This window comes from Jatropha curcas, chromosome 11 (genome assembly GCF_041381405.1).
Source record: "Jatropha curcas cultivar XTBG-Jc1 chromosome 11, XTBG_Jcur_1.0, whole genome shotgun sequence".
NCBI classification, from domain to species: Eukaryota; Viridiplantae; Streptophyta; class Magnoliopsida; order Malpighiales; family Euphorbiaceae; genus Jatropha; species Jatropha curcas.
Window position 1 is genome coordinate 18266348 of NC_143161.1, and position 22353 is coordinate 18288700.

The 22353-nt window shown below is 36.9% G+C and overlaps 1 pseudogene; it reads left to right on the forward strand.

Annotated features, from left to right (window-relative positions):
* The first annotated feature begins 14572 nt into the window (after positions 1-14572).
* LOC105648001 (uncharacterized) overlaps positions 14573-22353 on the forward strand; it is a 9133-nt pseudogene continuing 1352 nt past the window's right edge.

Here is a 22353-nt window from a genome sequence, read left to right on the forward strand (position 1 = left end):
AAATGCCTAGCCATTCTCCTCTGGTAAACCTGAGTTCGGTGGATCGCTTGTAATCTTTTCTCATCAATACCCAGGAGTTGGAGGTGGTAATTCTGGACCCAATCTGCTTCGCTGATTTGGCTTTCCCGGATGATTCTTGTCGACTAAACTTCCAGTTCAACAGGCAGCACTACCTCCATACCATATACCAAGGAATACGGAGTTGCTCCGGTGGGCATTCTGATTGAAGTCCTATATCCCCATAGGGCATTCGGTAACTGTTCATGCCAAGCTTTGTGCTTTTTAACTGTCTTCTGCAAAATGACTTTTATAGCCTTATTTGCAGCCTCTACAGCCCCATTTGTTTGTGGATGATAGGGTGAGGACTTATGATGTTGGATTCTCTTTTCTTTCAATAAATCCGAAAATTCACTCTGAAAGTGGGACCCATTATCAGTGATGATCTCGAATGGCGTTCCGTACCAACAAAGGATGTTAGTACGGACGAACTACACCGCCTTCTTGGCATTCAAAACCGAATAAGAGGCTGCCTCGATTCACTTAGTGAAATAGTCTACAGCAACCAAGATGAATTGATGACCATTGGAAGCCTTTGGGTGGATCTTTCCGATCACATCTATGCCCCAAGTTGCGAAGAGCCAAGGTGAGGTAATGGGATTCAAATTGACCGGAGGCTGTTTTTGCAGCTTAGCAAAAATTTGGCACTCATGGCACTTCTGCGCGTGCCTCACGCAATCTGCATTCATAGTTGACCAGTAATAACCCAGGTTCATGATTTTTCGAGCCAAAGCTATCCCATGCATGTGTGGACCGGACTCCCCGTTGTGTAAGGAATCCATAATGCTTTGAGCTTCCCCTTCATCTACACATCTTAGATGTAAACCGTTCCACCTTCTTTTATATAGAACTCCCCCAGTAAGGAAATATCCGGATGCTAACTGTCTCAATGTCTGTTGATCAGTCTTAGAGGATCCATCTGGGTAAGCCTCGTTTTGAAGATAATTCTGTACGTCCCAAAACCAAGGCTTGTCATCGACCAAATTCATGATGTGGGCCGGCTGTTTCTGTAGCCGAACTGTCAAAGGTCGAATGATTTGATTCCCCTCTACATTGACCATAGAAGCTAAAGTAGCAAGGGCATCAGCAAACTGGTTCTTGGCTCGGGGCAAGTAGTGGAAAGACAGATCCTCGAATTGTTGAGCCAATTCATCCAAGCGTTGTAGGTAAGGAACCAAACGCTCTTCCTTAATTTTCCACTTCCTTAGAGCTTGGGAGACTATTAAATTAGAATCCCCGAAAACCCTAAGGACTTTTATCTCTTTTTCCAGGGCCGCTTCTAACCCCTTAATGCAAGCTTCATACTCGGCTTCATTGTTGGTGCAGTCGAAATCTAACTTGACTGCAATTGGGTCGTATTCTCCACAAGGAGTTTTGAACACGACTCCAATTCCATTTCCATGATAATTCGAAGCTCCATCAAAATACATCTCCCAAACGTCATTTTCCACGTTCAAGAGATCTTCGTCGGGAAACTCCACTTCTTTCATTTCGTCTTCCACGGGCAGTTCCGCCAATTGGTCAGCCAAGGCTCCTCCTTTTACTGCCTTCCGTTGTACAAATTTCAAGTCATAAGCTGCGAGCACTAACACCCACTTAGCCATCTTACTGTCAAGAACCGGCCTCTCCATAAGGAATTTCAAGGGGTTCGATTCAGAGATAACATATGTGGTATAAGATGAAAGGTAGTGCTGCAGCTTTGTACAAGCCCAAACTAGCTAGACATAACTTCTCTATCTTATTATACTTCAGCTCATAGTCTAGCATCCTTTTGCTAAGGTAGTACACGGCATTTTCTACCCTGGTGTCTTCTGCTTGTTGAGCTAGCATTGCACCCATCGCTTCTTCTGTCACTGATAGGTACAATAGCAAAGGTTTTCCTAGCCTTGGTGGTTGCAAGACTGGCGGAGATAATAGATACTGTTTGACCTGATCAAAGGCTTTCTGACAATCTTCATTCCATTTGACGGATACCCCTTTCCTGAGTAATTTGAATATCGGACCATAAGTATCGGCCAATTGATTAATGAACCGGCTGATGTACTGTAGCCTTCCCAGGAAACCCCGAACTTCCTTTTCCGTCTTCGGTGCTGGCATTTCCAAAATGGCTTTGGCTTTTGAAGGGTCAATCTCTATGCCCTTCCGGCTGACCATATGCCCCAGAAATACTCCGGATGTAGCTCCAAATAGACATTTTGCCGGGTTGAGCTTTAAATTGTACTTTCGAAGCCTAAGGAAGAACTTCTCAAGTGCTGTGGTATGTTCTTCAGCTGTTTTCGATTTAACAACCATGTCGTCCACATACACCTCAACTTCTCTATGAATCATGTCGTGGAAGATAGTTGGCCATTCTTTGATAAGTTGCCCCGGCATTTTTGAGCCCAAAAGGCATGACCCTATAGCAGTAGGTTCCCCACTCCGTGATGAATGCCGTCTTCTCTTTGTCTGGCAAATGCATCATTATCTGATTGTACCCGACAGCGAGATCAGTCAAGGAGACCATCTCGTGTCCAGCCATTCGGTCAACCAACAAGTCAATATGAGGCAAAGGAAAATCATCCTTCGGACATGCTTTATTCAGATCCCGGTAGTCGACACACATTCACACCTTTCCATCCTTCTTAGGAACCGACACTATGTTTGCTAACCATGTTGGGTAGGCAATAGGCTTTATGAACTTATTTTCCAATTGCTTAGCTACTTCCTCCTTGATTTTCAAGGACCATTCTGTTTTCAGCCTCCTTAGCTTCTGTTTTACCGGCTTAGCCTCGGGGTACACTGGAATCTTGTGCACTGCTATTGCTGTGTCAATACCCGTGATGTCACTAGCCTTCCACATGAAGCAATCGGCAAACTTCTTCAAGCATTCAATGATCTGTTCCCTGTTCACACAGTCAGATGCAATGTATGTATGTTCATTTTCTTCTTTGCCAATGATTATTTTCTCTTTTTCATTTTTTATTTCATTTATTTCTTTTTCATTATTTTTCCTAGGTATGCTTGGAAAGATTGACACGCAGGGTAACCAATGATCTGTAAGCTTTTATTGATACGGACGGAATCGTCCTCAAAAATTACATCAAATTTAAAATCCGAATTTTCCAAATCCGATACAGAAGACTCGAAACTGGACTCAGACTCGATTTCAGACTCAGACTCAGTACAGGACTTGACATTAGGTCCAGACTCTAGGTTTGGCTCGGGAAGGGTTTTGTCAGCAGCGCGCTCCTCCTCGGTATACCAGTTGGTGAGAGGCCCTTTATTCGGCTTGATCAGGCTCAGCAAGTCTTGGTTCCCATCATTACTAGTAATAACTACAACCTCGTCAAAGAGACTGGGTTGCATGAGATCTTCTATCTCCATCTCGGTTATTGCCTCTGGCTTGTTGTCCCGGGCATCAGCAAATATTTCCAGCCCAGGTAGCATTTTCTTAGCCGTCGGGAAGTAGAATGGTTCCTGGAAGCCATAATAAGGAATTGTTTTTCCCGGTTTGCAGAAATGACCATTCAAAGTCAAAAAGTAAGGCCGCATCTGTATACCCTTCTTCTTTCTTCCCTCGGTCCTTCCATCAAGGTCTTCATTAGTGGGCTCATAACCTAGCCCAAATGTCCCTTTGTTCATCGGACACTCCCAAGCTTGTAGTGTGGGGTATGTCTTTCCGGACCTTGCCATAACCATTCCCGGCAGGTAGGACATTTTCAGCATTAAAGGAACCATGCAGTTTATTTGCGTCGTCCCGAAATCAAAGAGAATTCGAGAGTTTGCAGTTTTTCCTTCTATGCACTGTACTGTGTCATATTGAAATCCTGAGAGGGGCAGGTTGGCATTCTCAGGGTTGACCTCAAAGAGAGGTTGGCCCTTTGTCTTCTTCAGTTGGCTATAGTCATCCCCCTGAATAGTTATAACTTTGCCCTCGTAAGGAAACTTGACCTTTTGATGCAGAGAAGAGGGCATTGCCTTAGTATGATGTATCCAAGGCCGTCCCAGGAGTAGGTTGAAACTGGTAGGCACATCAATTACTTGGAACGGGAACTCTGTAATAGCTGGCCCAATTGCTAATTTCAAAGTAGCAACCCCCAACACTTCCCTCCGGGTGCTGTCATAAGCTTTGACTATCTGGTTCAATGGATTGAGATCTGCTTCCTCCAACCCCAGACAGCTAGCTACCCTTAGTGGGCAGACATTCAGTGCTGACCCATTGTCAATGAGAACCATGGGCACAGTCTTTTCTCTAGTCTGAACAGTAACGTAGAGTGCATCATTGTGACTGCTTCCTTCCTTGGGCAAGTCATCGTCAGAAAACCCAATGCTTTGCATCTTGGATGCTTGTGTGAGGGTGGATACCAGCACTTCAGGGCTAACATCCACTGATGTTTGTAGCTGACTCAAGGCCTTGCAAAGAGCTTGGCGATGAGGGAAAGATGATGCCAGAAGTTCCCAAATTGATACCCTAGCCTGGGTCTTTTTTAACTGCGAGAGTACCAGGTCTTCTTTTGGCTCAGCTGCCCTTTGGTAGGGCTCATTTTGGACTTTGTCCAGAACTATTGGTTCATACTGTCTCCCACTCCTGTTCATCGCATCGATCTCTTCAGATAGGTCATTCAAGTCCAGGACACAGATGTCATTCATTTCTAGGAATAGTTCGAAAGGATCGATCAATTCCTGGTCAGCCACGATAGCATTTATCCCGTGATTTGGTAAAGGATTAGTGCTAATATTTGGCTTACTCTTTGGAATGATTGAACCGTTATCCACCAGGTCTTGGATGCGGTTCTTAAGTGTCCAGCATGCTTCAGTCTTGTGCCCGTTACCCTGATGGTACTCACAATATTCATCAGCCCTATAGTTCCTCGGCAATGGGTTGGGTGGTGGCCTTGCTTCCAAAGGCTTAATGTAATTTGCCTTGACAGCCTCTCGGAATACAAAAAGGATTGGCATCCCGAGATCAGTGTAAGTCCTCCTCGATTGGCTGCCATTTCTCATATTCCCCACACGTAAAGGATTCGTGGGGGTGATACTTGCCACTTCGTGAACTTTGCTAGCTTGGCTAGGCTTCTTATATTTTGAGGCACCCGAGTCTTCTTTCAGTTGACCCATTTGGATTACATCCTCTACCTTGGTTGCAATAGCAATGAGCGACTGAAACATTGGTAGGTACTGAGTTTGCAGTTGTTGTTGGTAGACAGGCAGCAAATTTTTTATGATTATGTCTACCTGTTCTTGTTCTGAAGGCCGATTGATCATTTGGGCGGCCTTGGCCCTCCACCTCGTAAGGAACGAGGAAAAGGGTTCGTTGCTCTTTTGTTTGGTGGTTTCCAGTTCTCTCCGAGTAACATCCACCTACATATTATAGTGGTACTGCGTGTTAAACGCATTGCAAATGTCCTCCCAGGTCTTCATTTTAGTCCAATCTAGGCTAACAGACCATCTCAAAGCAGCACCAGTCAGAGATTGTTGAAACAACTGAGCAAGGAGCTCGCTGTTCAAGCCAAACGGGTTGAGGGCACCCACATACATTTTCAGGTGTGTTTTGGGACAAGTGGTTCCATCAAACTTGTCCATGTTAGGCATTTTGAACTTCGTCGGCAATCTTGCTTCAGGGAACAAGGACAAGGAGTCCATATCCACCACTTCCTTATGTGTCTTAAGGGCGGTGATTGACCTTTCCAAGAGTTCCATTTTTTCTCTCATTTTCTGAGCTTCCAGCTCAGAAGTAGTTCTGGAGGGTATGTCATCCAGGTTAAGGGCAGGGTTTGAGGACGTCAGTCCAGCAGCAGGTCCCTGATTGGAGGTAGCAGGATCCCTTCCCGCAGTGGAAGCCCCATTTCCATTACCACTACCTAGTTCAGCTATTAGGGTAGTTCTCTGGGCAGCTAATGCCTCATTCCTTCTGGCCTCCATTCTGGCTTCCAATTGTTCCATGAGGTTTTGGATGTCAGCAAGTGATGCCATTGGTGCAGTTGAAGTTGGTGAAGTTGGTGAAGCTGGTGAGGTTGGTGATAGCACTGTAGGTGTGACTGGAACTTGGATAGGCACTCGAACAGTGGGTACCTGATAGGATAAAGGTAGCTGGATTAGGGTACAGTGGGTAGTGTTGTGTATCAGGGTAGTTGAATGTGAGGTAGATCGACTCCCTTGTCCAATTGTGCATGACAAAAAAAAAGAATATTTTGTGTTCTTTTTAATGCTTTTAATGTTTATGAGATGATATGTCATGAATGCGCACAATATCACGTCATAATCTGTTTTAATGATATGATTCACATCATTGGGTGCATACAGCCCTAAAGGATAGGTTCTATAGGCTATGACACAAATAGAAAATTGGCTTATTAAGGGACCCTTGAACCTTGAGTAAGGATATAACTAACCACATGTGAAACAAAGAGTTTCGCGTGGGTCCAACAATACGCATACCCATGGGCCACCCCCAAAAGGATTAGGGATGGTTTGCGGTAACAGGGAGGACACTTTGGCTGTCCGTCGACATAATCAAGGAGACCTGCCGATCAGCGCTACTTGCTATCCAGACTCAGAAGTTTGAACAGAAGAGAGGAAGTTCATTTGAAATTCGTTTTTTATGCAATGGAGAAAAAGATTCTCAATCGTGCAAATAAATCAACAAATTTAAATGTATTGATTAAATTTTACAATTAAGTCCAAATTTCCTTATCAAGTATTCTTAAAGAAAGAACACTTGATTCGTGTTAGGGTACCCTGTGTGACATCCTACCGAGTCGAGTCTTAGTACTGAGTCGAGTCATTTCATAGAGTCGAGTTGAGTCGGGCCAACCAAACCCGGTTGGGGTAGAATGGGATTATAAGTGGACTTACTTGATTGAGAGAGAAAGATCAAAGCATGTGGGTGAGGATTTATTTGCATTAAAAGATCAAGCTTGGGTATTAAGTTATAGCCTTTTTCCACTTGAGGTACTATTTAGTAAGTTTCACATCATTTGTCTTGATATTTTGATGGCCTACCCGTAATAACCATTTTTCTTTCCCATTTTCATCTTTATCTTCATCTTCTTCATCTCTTTCCTTTCTCCATCCATTTTCATGGTAGTTAAGCCTTAACTTCAACTTTTCTTCTATCCAAGTAAGTAAACCTTCTTGAAGTTCATAATTGAATCATTTGGTGCTATTTTTAGAATATTCATAAGAATTCTTCTTTATAGGTGAAGGGAGTTCAAAGGTAGTAGAAAGAGGGAGTTAAAGAAGAGCTCAAGCTTTTTGGAGTAAAGGTTTGATATCTCTTTTCATTTACCATTTTCTTTGCATGAGAATTTGTGTGGTGTGTTGCTAATGAGACAATATTGCTTCATGTTGAGTGGGAGGACTGGTAATGGTGAGAAAATAGGGGAGAAACAGGGGAGGAAGTGAATAAATGAAGTAAATAGTGAGTTTATGCTGAAACAGGTTTTGCTGGAAATTTTACCAGTAACTTCATCTTGATTTTGACCCCATTTAATGATGGAATTAGGAATGTTATAGAAGAGTTATTTGTTCCTCTATGTGTTAGCTTTACATGGGTTTTTGAATCATCAAAATCGGAGTTGTATATTGAGAGATATGACCAAAAGAGTACAGACTGTGCAGGCTGGAAAACGCGACGCGCGCGCGCGAATTGCATGAAGAGCTCGCGACTTTCACCTGAAACCCACTGACTCTCATTTTGCAGTGTACGCGATCGCGACTTTCATTTGCGCGCTCGCGACTTTCACCTGAAACCCACTGACTCTCATTTTGCACTGTACGCGATCGCGACTTTCATTTGCGCGCTCGCGACTTTCACCTGAAACCCACTGACTCTCATTTTGCACTGTACGCGATCGCGACTTTCATTTGCGCTCGCGACTTTCACCTGAAACTCTATGACTCTCATTTGGTGCTTTACGCGCTCGCGACTTTGCACTGCGTGCTCGCGACTTGTGCCCGATAACACACAGACTCTCATTTTTGCATCTCGCGCTCGCGACTTTGCACTGCGCGCTCGCGACTTGTGCCCGATAACACACTGACTCTCATTTTGCACTCTCGCGCTCGCGACTTTGCAAGGCGCGCTCGCGACTTGGGTTTTCATGCACTTTTGGACTTTATTTTCTATGCAATTGGATTCCTTTGCTCAACTTGTATGCTTCCAATCATTTTACAACAAAAATACAACATTAGAACATGTATTAAAACAACATGCAAGCATACAAATGATGTGAAAACATATAAACATTATGAATTATGAAGTTATGAACTATGAATATGATGTTGTTGTTATATTATTGACATACCAACATTAGGCTCCATTGAGGTTAGGCAGAAACCATGTAGATAAGGCTATGTCGCGACATAGGATAGCAGATCTGCACCCCATACAGTTTGATACTCCGGCTACAGGCCGTTGAGTGGATATGATTATATACGGGCCATAGCAGCCAAGCATACAGTATTCATCCAGTTTCATACAGTTTTTCTTATCACTTCGGTTTCACTATAACCTTATGGAGCCATACAGATATCTTGACATAACATTCCATGAATCATACAGTATTATAAGCAGTACGAAAGATAATCAAGGTATAAGGAAAATGATCATGCTATATGTGCTTATATGTTTAATTATCCATATGCATTTACATGCTTATTTCTATCTATGTATGTGCTTAATTGTTTCTTTATATGTTGAGATATCCACTGAGCTTTATTTGCTCAGCGAGTTACATGTTTAACTCGCAGGTTTTGAGATTTGACTGTAGAGAGTCAGCTTGCAACTGCTGCAGTTCATCTGTAGAAGACTCAGTCTTCAGGGTAGCTACTCATTTGGATGTGTATCTTTTGTCTACCCTTTTTATGGCATGTGCAGGGCACACAGTTGGGCCCATTTCATTTTAACACTAGTATCATGTCTTGTAAATATAAATTACATTATTAATGTAGACAGCATCAGCATGATATAATAGTCAGTATCCATTATGATATCAGCATGACAGGTCATAAAGTCAACCAGTTTGTAGCGTCTCGGTTCGGTTCATTCGGGTTACGGGTGTACCGAGAAGGGATGTTACACCCTGCAAAACAAAGCACAACAAAATAATACCCTAAATAAGGGCAGGTTAGTTGATGCAGCAATCGTAGTCCACTTTATGTAAAATGATTACATAAGAATCCCCAGTGAAGTCGCCAAACTGTGAACCCTCCCTCGAAGGCAAAATTATGCTAGAACGAGGTATGCTCACATGTGTGTTTTATGAAGTCGCCACCTAGTTTATTTTTATAAGGGAAAACTAAGAAAGAACCCTAAATGACTCCAATTTTAATTAACCTAAGTCTAGATTAATTATCCCAAAGTTTAAGGCACAATCTACGAACCCGAGGTGGATCCCGAGACGATGTCATGCTGATTAACTAACCTAAGTGTGAATGCTTTGCAAGGTAAATTGATGCAATTGGACCAATAAAGTGTTTTGGCGATTTCGACTTGCTGCTTGGGGTTAAATCCCGAACGTGCCTACGTACTCTCGTTTGAATGAGAGATCAAAGCCGACGTAGTTCGATAAAGCCTATTCAAAGGCATTTTGAAGGGGTATGCTTCATGCATGAGTGTGTGTATGCTTCGCGCATTTTTTAGGCATTTTTGCCAAACATTGATTGATTTTTTGTTTTAGGCATTTGTTGCCAAAAGGTGCTTGATTGGGCAATTTATTGCCAAAAATTGATGTTTGGGCTATTTATCGCCAAAATGGTTGATTAAGGCATTTGTGCCAAAAGTGGGGCAATTTGTTGCCGAAAATTGGTTAGGCGATTTGTCGCTAAAATGATTAAGGCATTTGTGCCAAAAAGGGTTTTGTTGGGCGATTTGTTGCCAAAAAAGGTGGTTATTTGAATTATAGGCAATTTGTTGCCAAAAACGTGATTGATTAGGCTTTTAGCCACAATTATTGATTAATTGGACTTTTAGCCGAACTGTTCGAAATAAAGGCAATTATACCGTAGTTATTAATTAACTAGGCACTTTAGCCGATATGTTCGGAGTTTAGCATTAATACCACGATTATTGATTAACCGGGCATTTTAGCCTAAACTTATTTACTTAAGGCAGTTTGCTGCCAAAATGATTATGGTGTGAATGCAGTTTTAGAATTTAGAGTAGAAGAGAATATGCACAAAATGCTGAAATTAAATAGGCAGGGTTTCGTTATTACCTGAGTTAATTGGCGGCCGCTTCTTAGCTTCAGCTTGAAAATTCCAGATTAGGCTCCTCGTTTGGGGAATATTAATTAAAATTAATTTGATTAGGTGACCAAATATCACAACAGCAGAGTAATAAAAGCTTACACTAAATGCAGAAAAGCAGTAAAAGAACCGCAAGGAGCGTAGGAGAGAAGAGAGCGTCCGTCAACACAGACTGAGTGTCTAAAACAGTTGACTTGGGGCTGTATTTATAGAAAAAACCAGTCTGGAGGGCGGGCGCCGCCGCCCTATTTGCTAGTTTTCTGTTCTAGAGGCTTTTTCAGGAGTTCCGTACCTCCAAAAAATATTCCGGAATTAGTTCTGCGATCCTCGTAATTTTCCAGACGTTTCAAGTACCATATTGGCATACTTTCGGTGAACTTTTCAAATGGCCTCTGGCCCGGCCGGACTGTTTGCAGTCCGGGAAAATAGGCTTTTTGAGCCTCAAAATTTGAGTATTCACAATTGGCGGTCAGGTTGCCCATATATGGTATTGGGGGGATTTGGTGGAGGTTATTCTCATCGAGTCCTAATCTCCTACCTGTGCGAGAGAAACTCATCACGTTGAGTATAAAACTCAGTGGTGCTTATAAAATGCATTCAAATTATGGTGTCTAAACCATAATACACATGACAATAAATGGTCTTATATAATTACAATCAAATTCTAAACAGATATGATCATAAATTATAATCAACTCCATAATCAAATAACAGAATAGTCTATATATATATATATATATACAAAATAGTCAATCAAAAATCAAATATAATATAGAAATATATTTCTTAAACATTCAATAACTACTCACTTTACAATAATAGAATTTATTACACAAGATATTTTTCACTTCTCATTAGAAGTCAACCAAAATACATATGTATATATAGATAGATATAATTCTATGCTAAAATTATTTTTCAAGTATTCATTTTTAGTATAGGGTGTTATTAACAACTTAGATAACACAGAAGCAAAACAGATGTCAAATTAAATAACAATTAGTAGAGCCCTCAGAGATTGCTAACTGTCTTTATCACACTAGCATTATAATTAATCATATAACCATATCACAATTACATTTCACATTATTATAATATTCAACAGTTAACAGTTCAATCATTAATTCCAATTCACATATGGGTCTTAATAGTAACTCAGAAGAATAATAATTACGGATATCAGATCAGAAGTAGATACAGAGGGTGTAAATCACTAAATTTGCTGCTCTTAAGACATCGGTTATTCTAAGATTTCTAGTAGAAAATTTAAAATTTACTTTTAAAATTAAGTTAGTAAAATCCCTTTATATTCCTTGAATATATCTATGGTTTATTAATTAAAATCAAGTGCATATTTATATTTATATGAACATTTATCAAAAGCACATAGTAAAAAATTTCACAAACATAAACCCCTACTTTATTATTTTACCATTCTTTCTAAAATTCGCCTGAAAATTTTATTTCTTGCTTGCTTGGGCTTTTAAGTAAAAACCTTAACATGCAACCAATAAGAATTCATAAGTTTAGGAGCATGGCCTACTTGGCTAACCATGGTTTCCAAATCAAAAGCAAAAGTTTTAAGCTCCATATTCTAATTCTCCACACATATATAAATCAAAAATCAAGTTTAATTCACGATTATATTCAAACCGATGTTTACCAAAAATCAAAGGTATACAGATATACCTTTATGTTTATATATATATATATATATATATATATATATATATATATATATATATAAACATATTGTTTCTAAAGATACCTTTAATTCAAATTTCAACAATGGCAACTTTAAAGCTTCACTTCCTTACATAGACTAGTATCAAAATTATTTTAGAGGAACCAAGAAAGGATAATAATATTATAGCTAGGCTTAATCAGCCAGTTACAATTTCTTGAATAAAATCAAATTTCACTCTATCAATTTAATGTCAATTTAGCATTGATTTCTCAAATAGAATCAATTTCACCCCATCAGCTTCATATCAATTTAGTACTAATTTCTCAAATAGAATCAAATTTCACTGCATCAGGTTCATATCGATTTAGTACTACATTATCATTAAAGACTCATACGCAGTCAGAACATCAAAAATCAAGAAATCATACAATTCACAAGTTTAGAATTTAGGAAATATTCCATTCAAAAATTTCAAAAATAGTCAAGGAATTGAGCACTATCCCATAGCTGTAAAATCCAATTACACCATTACGGTCACCGCGTTGAGGAGAGGATTCTGCCACTCGGTCCTCGCTGGAGCTCTGCTGGCGCTGCTGTACATGGTGGCCGGAAAATCGGCCTTTATTGGATTTGAGCGGTTCTTACATTCCCAGACTCGAAAATTCACAAGGTGTTCAAATCCATCCTTCATTTTGGACGATGGAGGGGAAATGTTCGCATGAGGGAGGGGAGTGGATCGGCGCATGTCCTTCGCACTGGAACTGCCAGAAACGGCATGGATCGCCGGACCGGAACCGGAGGTTCAAGGGTCGGTTCCGGTTCAAAATTTTAAACATTTCGAACCGGCGGTTCATTGAACCGGCCATGCCTACTCACAAACCCATGGTGACCCACTTCATCCCAACTCCACACATACAAGGTATAGCATTATCACAACACAATTAATCAAGTATTGCAATTAAATGCAAGTATAGCAAATAATTAATTAACATTATGCAAATACACAAGTAGACATTCATAGTTAATTATAATTAAATAGAGAAATAGTAATCAACAACATATTATTATAATAATTGATCCATCGAAAATAAATAATAATAATAATAATAATAATAATAATAATAATAATAATAATAATAATAATAATAATAATAATAAAATAATTAGAAAACTTTATTTATTATGTATTAAGTTAAAGAATTAATAAACCAATTAATTTAATTATTGATTAAGACTAACCTAGGTTCTATCGAAATTTCAGCAGAATCTCCCGTAGAATTTGATCAAACCATAATTCAATAACAAATTTTCAAAGCCCATTCATCGGGCAATTCACATCAACTCATTCCATCCGCCATAACCATAATCATTCATTTAATCTCTTACTCAATTCACACAGCCCATTCATCGGGCAGTCAATCTAAGTAACCCATCCTCCATATCAAATAATAATAATAATAATAATAATAATAATATAAATATCTAATCACAATACAAAACTTTAGTTATTAATATTCCATGCTTAACCATCATTATTATTGACTGTTAACTACTTACACTAAAGATTTCTTTACCTTGCTATCTAAGGTTAAGCCGATTTATAAAGTAACTAATGAATATAAACATCTACCTAACCTCCACATCCTACTAGTCTAAAGTATCCATATATTTTCAAATAACAACTCATTTACAATTTAGTTAATAGATAGCCAACTACTTGCCACTAGGTTCATATTTCATGTTATAAAGCAGCTAATTCAAAATTTTATATGTATGTGTAAAACCAAGACTTCAACTAATTTTAAATCATATTAACAATAATCCTAATTATTTTACAATGCTAGTTAGCTCCAAATATGCACTTAATTGCAACTAATAAAATTCCAAATTCTATCCTTTAAAATCTATGGTTAAATCCTCCTAAAATCTCCAACTAAATCACAAACTTCAACCTAAAATTTCAAAGTCCCACAATTAATTATCTATTAGGAATCAACTAAATTACCAAATAAATTAAGCCTGGAATTTATATCAAAAATTAAAATAAACTGGGTCTTAGAACGTACCGATAGAAAATCGAACGACATTTCCACGATCCACGCCAGGAGATGAAAATTATGTCCTTTAGTACCTCGTCGGAGACTCACCGGCCGGTCGCCGGACCGCCACCTTCACCGCCGTCCACGGTGGCCGGAAACTCAATTTTTGCCCAGAATTTTGCAATTCGCACACCAAAATGGTCGAAATCGTTTGTGGAAGCCGGATATAGTGTCGTTTTGAGGAGATAGTGGCTTGTTTCGCCGGATCTACCACCACAGCCCTCTCCACGCCGCCGCTCATGGTGGCTTCCGTTCCCTCCACCATTTCCGTCGATTCTTTGATGGAAAACGTTCGTGTGGAGAAGCTGAGTTGATCTAGACTCACCTTGCAGTTCCACGACGCTCGAGTCACCTGATATCGCCGGAGATCGAAACTGTTGAAGAAGAAAGGAAAGAAAATCTCCCCTTCGTGCTTCTGGAGGTCCGATCATCAATAGGGAAGGCGGAAACCAGAGTATCCATCGCAAAGGGGGGCCTGTCGCCGTCTCGTTTCCATCAAGCGATGGCCGGAAAGTGGATGAGAGGAGGCGAATGGTGCTGGCGTAAGGAAGGGGAAGAAGAAAGAGGTAGGTCAGTTTCTAGATCATTTCGGTTCAATTTGAATCGGTTTAGTCTGATTCAATGATTTGACTCGATTTTTCACTTGGTTTATGGATTCTTTACTGGTTTTCGAAGAATCAAGTTGGTTTCTAGGTTCGGTTTGATTTATATATATATATATAATTATTATTTTGTTAGATTCTACAACATGTCCTTGAATTGTTCAATAATAATCATAATAATCATAATATTTGATTGATATTTTATTTATACAGTAGTCACACACATATACATATATTTATAATAGATTAGTAGCTGGATTTCTATATTATTTCTAAAAAAATTTTAAGTGTTCTCAAATCGAAAATTCCAATAATATATTTGGACTTAAGCTCAACTCGCAAATTTGGACTCGAATCTAGACAGTATCATATTTGTAGCCCACATAGTCAAAATTTCTGATTTTTAATTTAATAAAAATTCAAAATTTTCGAAAATAAAAATTCGAGGTGTTTCAAAATCTCCTTGTTCACGTAATATAACACGAAAGCATATAGTTATCATGCATTTAATACCACATTTACATATCCAATAATAATTCGCAAAATGAAATAAGTATTATCACAATCATGGTTTACATGTTCAAAGTAGATTGGTTAACGTTATTCGTTCTACCACATAATTATACGGCTATACACTAACAATCTTTAATTGAACAGTAGAGCCATTGGTTCGGCAGATCCCAACTAATAGAGATAAATCCCCCACTTTAATTTCATATTCCATTACTAAAATTTTAACTAAATCCTTGGATCATGTTATCAAGTTTAACTATATGCTAAGACCAATTAGATATAACTAGTTTAGGGGCATGCGGGATGCTGCAGGGAATTGTTTTTGCAATGAGTAAATTTATATAATTAATAGGTTTATAATTTTATATTAAACTTATAATAATTTATACATAATAATTTAAAATTTTTATATATGCATGGGGAAGTTGATATAAATAAATAATAATTATTAATAAGCAATTATAAATATATCCATAATAATTTTAAATATTATTTTTTTATTTCTTTATTTATGTTTCTTTTGAAACAAAATAGAGAAAGAACTATAAGAATCCAATTCTTGAAAGGAAAAAAATTATAATTAGTTAACAATTACTTACAACTTTAGAAAGATGGTGTTATACATCTGAGAAGTAAAACAATGGCAGAAAAAAAATTAAATAAGGGCCAAAATTGCTTATAAATATTTAAGACACTAAACAAAAGAAATTCTAAAAAGAAAAAAGGAAGTACATTATGTTTCATTTGTTTATCATAGTTTAATGTGAATTTATATAAATGATAGAAGAATGGAATAATAATGAGAATACGAAAAGCATCATACACAATTGAATGGAGTAGCTAAATTTAAACTTACCTTGGAAATGTATAATGAACACCAATTAAAGGAGAAGCACCTTGTAATCTAGATATAACATTTGACACAGTAAGTGCTCTTGATACAGTAAATGCATTGGGAATATAATAATGGCATGCTCTTTATTTGAGCATATGTAGGAAATATTGTTTTAACATTTTCTATGAATTTTTTACCATAGTTCAATGCAAATTTATAAATTATAGAAGAATGGAACAATAATAAGAACACAAAAGACATCACGTATAAAATTAAACTCACCTTGTAAATATGTAAGAAACATTAATTAATGGAGCATCACCTTATAATCTAGATATAACATCTTTCATACTGTAGCAAAAAAATATATTCCAAAGAAATTTTTTCATAGGTGGGCAAATAATAGAATCAAGCAAGACAATCTTAAAGGAGCATCACCTTGTAAAATTTAAACTCACCTTGTAAATATATAAGGAACACTAATTCAAGGAGCATCACCTTGTAATCTAGATATAACATTTGTCATACTGCAGCAAAAAATGTATTCCAAAGAAATTTTTCCATAGGTGGGCAAATAATAGAATCAAGCAAGACAATCTTAGTTGTTTTTTCAAAAAATAAATTTCAATAATAGATATAAATGTTAGTGAACAAAAATTTGATTTGCTGAAAATTATTTGAACGACTAAGAAGCTGGAACCAAATGATTTTGTAATTTTTAATAATAGCTGCAAAGAAAACAGTTAGAATACAATGAGTAACATTAAATATTATATCATCTATTCTTGAAATATAGATGTTTCTTTTTTCAGATAAACAAAAGGAGGCTCAAATTAGATATCTATAAAATTGGACAATCTTAAGGATGTGAGTAAATGACACACAAATCTCATTCTAGTAATTTCCAAAAATTGCCTTGTCAAGATAAGTGATTTTTGGCTAAGTTTGATTTTTTTTTTTTTTTTTATGACTGATATATCATTATTGCCTCATTAAATTGACATTATGGATATATTTTAGATGAAATCATTGACTTCACTAACAAACTAACAATCAGACAGAAGAAGTTAACTATTTTAGTGTTTGACATTTGCCCGAGATTAAAAGCCTCTTTCTTAAATTAGTAAAATAAAAGCTTTAAGAGACAACGTAGATATTGATAGTTTGTATGATATGAAAATTAGTTAAATAAAAAGGGCAAGGAGATGTTGAGTACTTTAATGCACAAAAAGTAAACATGATAAACATGAAGTTTTATAAAATTGAGATAAATGATTAAATGAATGAATGCTAACAAGATGAAGCATAAAATTGTTAAAAGAAGAAAAAGGGAGTTGAGTATACATGCAAAAATATATAGTTATAATATTGATATTGATTATAATATCATCTATTCTTGAAATATAGAATTTTTTTAAATAAACAAAAGGAGGCTTAGATTAAATATTTATAAAATTGGACAAGAAAGAAATACTACTAAATCGTAACTGCAATCAAAGATGTGAGTAAATGAGACACAAATCTCATTATAGTAATTTCCAAAAATTGCCTTGTCAAGGTAAGTGGTTTTTGGCTAAGTTTGATTTTTTGATAGGTGATATATCATCATTGCCTCATTAAATTGATATTTTGGATATATTTTAGATGAAATCATTAACTTCACTAATAATCAGACATGAGGAGTCAACTATTTCAGAGTTTGATATTTGTCTGAGAGTAAAGTCTCATTCTTAAAATAGTAACGTAAAAGTTTTAAGAGACAATAGAGATATTTATAGTTTGTACGATATGAAAATTAGTTGAATAAAAGGAGCAAGGAGATGTTGAGTACTTTTGATGTACAAAAAGTAAACATGATAGACATGAAATTTTATAAAGTTGAGATAAATGATTAAATGAAAGAATGCTAACCAGATGAAGCATAAAACTGTTAAAAGAAGAAATAAGGAATTGAGTATACACGCAAAAATATATAGGTATAATATTATTTTGAATGTATAATAGTGCAAAAACTATTGGAGATATTGTAAAATTTTTGATAAAAATCATACCAAAGCTGTTGTTTCAGGAATCATTATTCCAGCCACAAACTATTCTCTTGGAAAATCAAAAATTTGCATTAATGGATAAATCTGCACGAAAATCAGCATTATGTCTTTGTCCAGGAAATAGAATTTATTCTCTTTAAATAAGATAAATTTATGGCAATGTTATGAGATTTTGACTTATAAATGCAATCTTATGGAACAAGAAAATTATTGCTGCATATCAAAATTTTATTGATCTTATACATTCTCAATTTATATTGTCAATAAACAGGGTCCTCATATATTTTAAAAATTGAAGTTAAACAAACATAAATAAAAATCTTAGTAGGTAAAATACTAAAAATTCATAAAAAATGAATGAAATGAAAACACAAAATAACAGAGTCAGGAACACATACAAAATTTAATCACAATATAACAATGAAGGAAACCGTTTATAAGCATCCTAAAGCGAAGAAAATGATAGATTCACATCAAGGTGGCATACCTGCCAAGCGTTTTGATAACATATCTGCAAGTAGAAATTCACAAATACAAAGGTGTAAAGAAATTAAATTTCTCTTACAGCCAAATATATTTGATTTGAAAATGAAATGCAACATGAAATAGATGTTTGTCATTTCAAATTTGACTACAAATTCATTAATAAATTTTCTAACATGGAGTATAAAAATAAGCTCAATTCATACACGTTTTTATGTGAAAAGTTTGAGTACTTATAAAATTACATATTACGATCTTTTCTTTCTTAATTGTTTCACTCTGCTTTTCTAGTTTATTCTGGCAAATGCAAACATATACATTAAATTTGATGAAAACTGCATATACATACAACTAACAAAAATTCTGTTAAGTATGAAAGTTGAGATACTACAGTATATTGTTTCACTCTGCTTCCGCAATTTGTTTGGGGAAAGTTGAGATCCTACAGTAAAGTTGAGAGCCTGCATATAACTAGCAAATTGTTTCACTCTGCTTCTGCAATTTTGAAAATGTGGCGGGAGTTGCAGGATGAGCATTTGTTGAATAGGGCACGAGAAAGAGTGAGGGTCAGATTGAGACAACAAAGGAGCGTGGAGAATACGAATTTATCAAGTACAAACATGTCAGAGAGTCGAGGTAGTGAGAATCAGGGAAGTTTGGGGGATGCAAGTGAGAGTGAGAATGAGTTTGGACCTTGGTCACATGAGTGGCAAGGGTCACAAAATGAGCGTGGTGATAACAATGCATATAGTAGGAAGCAATCTCCTAACCTTGGTGAAGTTGAGAGGGAGAGGGTGAGGCAGATTGTCCGGGGGTAGATGGAGAGTGGCATTAGTGATCATACATCTAAGGTATCCCAAAGGAATGGCAGTTCTAGAGGGGAATGGCTTGGTGAAACAGAACGTGAAAAGGTTAGAATTGTTAGAGAGTGGGTGCAGATGGCAAGTCAGCATCGAGGAGGTCGTGAAGGATGGAGAGAAGATCATGCTGCTGGAGCGGATGCACAAGGTGACAGAGCTCGTGATGAATAAGCTGCTGACCATGATGAAGGACAACCACAGCATATTCGTAGAGACATGCTGAGGCTACGTGGAAGACAAGCTTTTCTTGACCTACTTGTCAAGATTGAGAGGGAAAGGCAGAGGGGACTTTAGGGATTGTTGGAGCATTGAGCTGTCTCTGATTTTGCCCATTGTAACCACATATAGGTTGGTCCTTTAACATAATGCTTTTATCATGGTAATATCTCTTATGAAGCTCAGGTCCTTGGTAGTTTGAACAATATGAAAGCATAAACAACATAGTTTCTTGTTTGAGAATAAAAATTCATTGAGTAAGATATGCATGTCAACAAATATTTTTTTGATGCAAATGATATAATTTGTCCGTTGAACCCAAATATTTGTGAAGAATCCCTCAACTAACAAATTCATATAAGATTCCTTAATGTAACTATTTGGATTACAGAGTAGTGTATGGTATTTTTCAGAGGGAGAAATAAAGTACATTGTGTGCATAGTGGACTTCATTCCAGTTGGAATTCTGGACTTCTTAAACATGTTTTGAGTTCAATTATTTATCTAGCATACCCCTTCAACAACCCTCCCCCCAAAATAATCTTTTTTTTTTTTTTTGGAAGGACTTGAATAGGATTTGCCCTCTAGTAGATCCACAATAGTTGTGATTTTGTTTAGGTCATGTTTTTATACTTCATTCATAGTATTTCATTTGTTTTCAAGCACTCTGCATGTTTTTTTTTTCCTTCCTAGCTAAATGTGAATATGAATACTTTAATTGTTTTCTTTTTATGACTGCAAAACTGGGGTTATCATAGTTTTATCGACACTTTACTTTTTCTTATTTTAGACTCTTTACTCATATGTAATGAGTTACATTTTATCGGTGTCCTATTCCTTAAGAGAGTGGTTCTTTTTAACATTGCATATAGCCGTATCAATTGCCTCTAAAATAGTTGGCATCTTCTGTTAGATTGCATGTGTTCCACCAGCCCCCTGCTAATGATTATAAGATTCTTTTGGGCTATCCTTTCCTTGCCAGTTGCTGAAATCACTTATCTTTGGCCTAAAGTGAATTCATGTATTATTGCTTCAGGTTTATGGTGGAAACCTTTATCTTCAAGAAAGTAAATGATAGTATTTGAGAATTGCAAATTTGATGGTTGAAAACTCTCCCTTGATCTTTAAAATTTTTGAGGCAATCAATGGTTTGAGTGCTAAAATATAATATTTTTCCAGTCACTAACGAGAGGTAGATTTTTGCGGAATGAAAGACCTATTGAAGAGGAGAGACCGCCTTCAGTGGCTGCTAGTGAGCTAGTTCAATTAAGACAACGTCAAACTGTTTTTGGCTTAAGGTAAGCATTTGCTTTCTTTTCATAACACAAGCTTTTAGAATTCTCTTGAACATTCTTGTCATTTTGTTCGAATTTCTATTTTCTTGGATTCTAGCATTAGTCTTATCTGCCTTTAGATTATATGCGTTAGATGGCCCTTTGTAGGCTTTATCAAATTGTGCATGTGGTGAAAGGTGAAAGCGCTGGAAGTTCTGGTGTGCCAAATATAATCCAAATGTGCATATGCAGCTGTTGGATTATATGACCAGACAAGATTTTTCCCCCTCTTTCTCTCTCTCTCTCTCTCTCTCTCTCACACACACACACACACACACACATGCATGTTTCTAATATATATATATATATATATATATATATATATATATATATATATATATATATATATATATATATATATATATATATATTATGCTCATTCGCTATCTAGACAAGAAAATACATCCAACATTGCATTTGACCTTTTCTCATTAAAATATATATTTTTGTTTGTTGTCAAGGTGTTTCACATACATTCATTAGTTATTTTGCTGCTCTTTGGCTTGCCTTGAATGTTAGCAGTTGAGATGACTGTTGCTAAGTTATTTTACTTCTGATGTCAAATTCCTTCTCTTTCAGGGAAGGGTTCCGCTCGAAGTTGGAAACTATTGTTCGTGGCCAAGTAATCGGCCATTCTGATAGCACACCTGATGTTAATGTCAATGATATTAGAAATGATCAAAGTCAAACAAACACTTCACAGGATATCCAACATGAAGAAAATGACCAATCATAACCTAGGAATCGAGAAACTGACGTCCATCGGCAGTCTGATCAAACAGACAACTCACGAAGCAACACAGCTGTAAATAACATAAATTGGCAAGAAACTGTTTAAGGAGAGGATTGGCAGGGAGAAATAGCAGATGATGAACAGCAAAACTGGCAACAATCAGACTATAGTCAGTTCAATGAATGGAGAAATGGTAATGCGGAACCAATGGATGCCAATTGGCAAGAGAATTCTGTAAATGACTGGCCTTAGGAAACTATTGGAAATGTTCACAGCGAACAAAATCATCCACAAGAAGCTGTTGAAAATTGGCACGAGAATGTCACGCGGGAAGCTGGAAATTGGATAGAGGGGCCTTCTGATCCACCTAGAATGGGACGTACTATTCCAGTGTGAAGATTTAATAGATTTCACCCACCTGATGATGACAATGTATATAGATAGTATGGAACTAAGGAACTTCTGAGCAGTTATTTGATAATGATGGATCTGTCTTGATTTTTATAATAATTAACTCAGATTATTAAAATGTTGAAATTTTTTTCTTCACCTTGTAGGAGAAGTGTATCTAATCTTCTTCGTAGTGGTTTCCGTGAAAGTCTAGACCAATTAATACAGTCATACGTGGAAAGGCAAGGCCGTGCTCCCATTGACTGGGA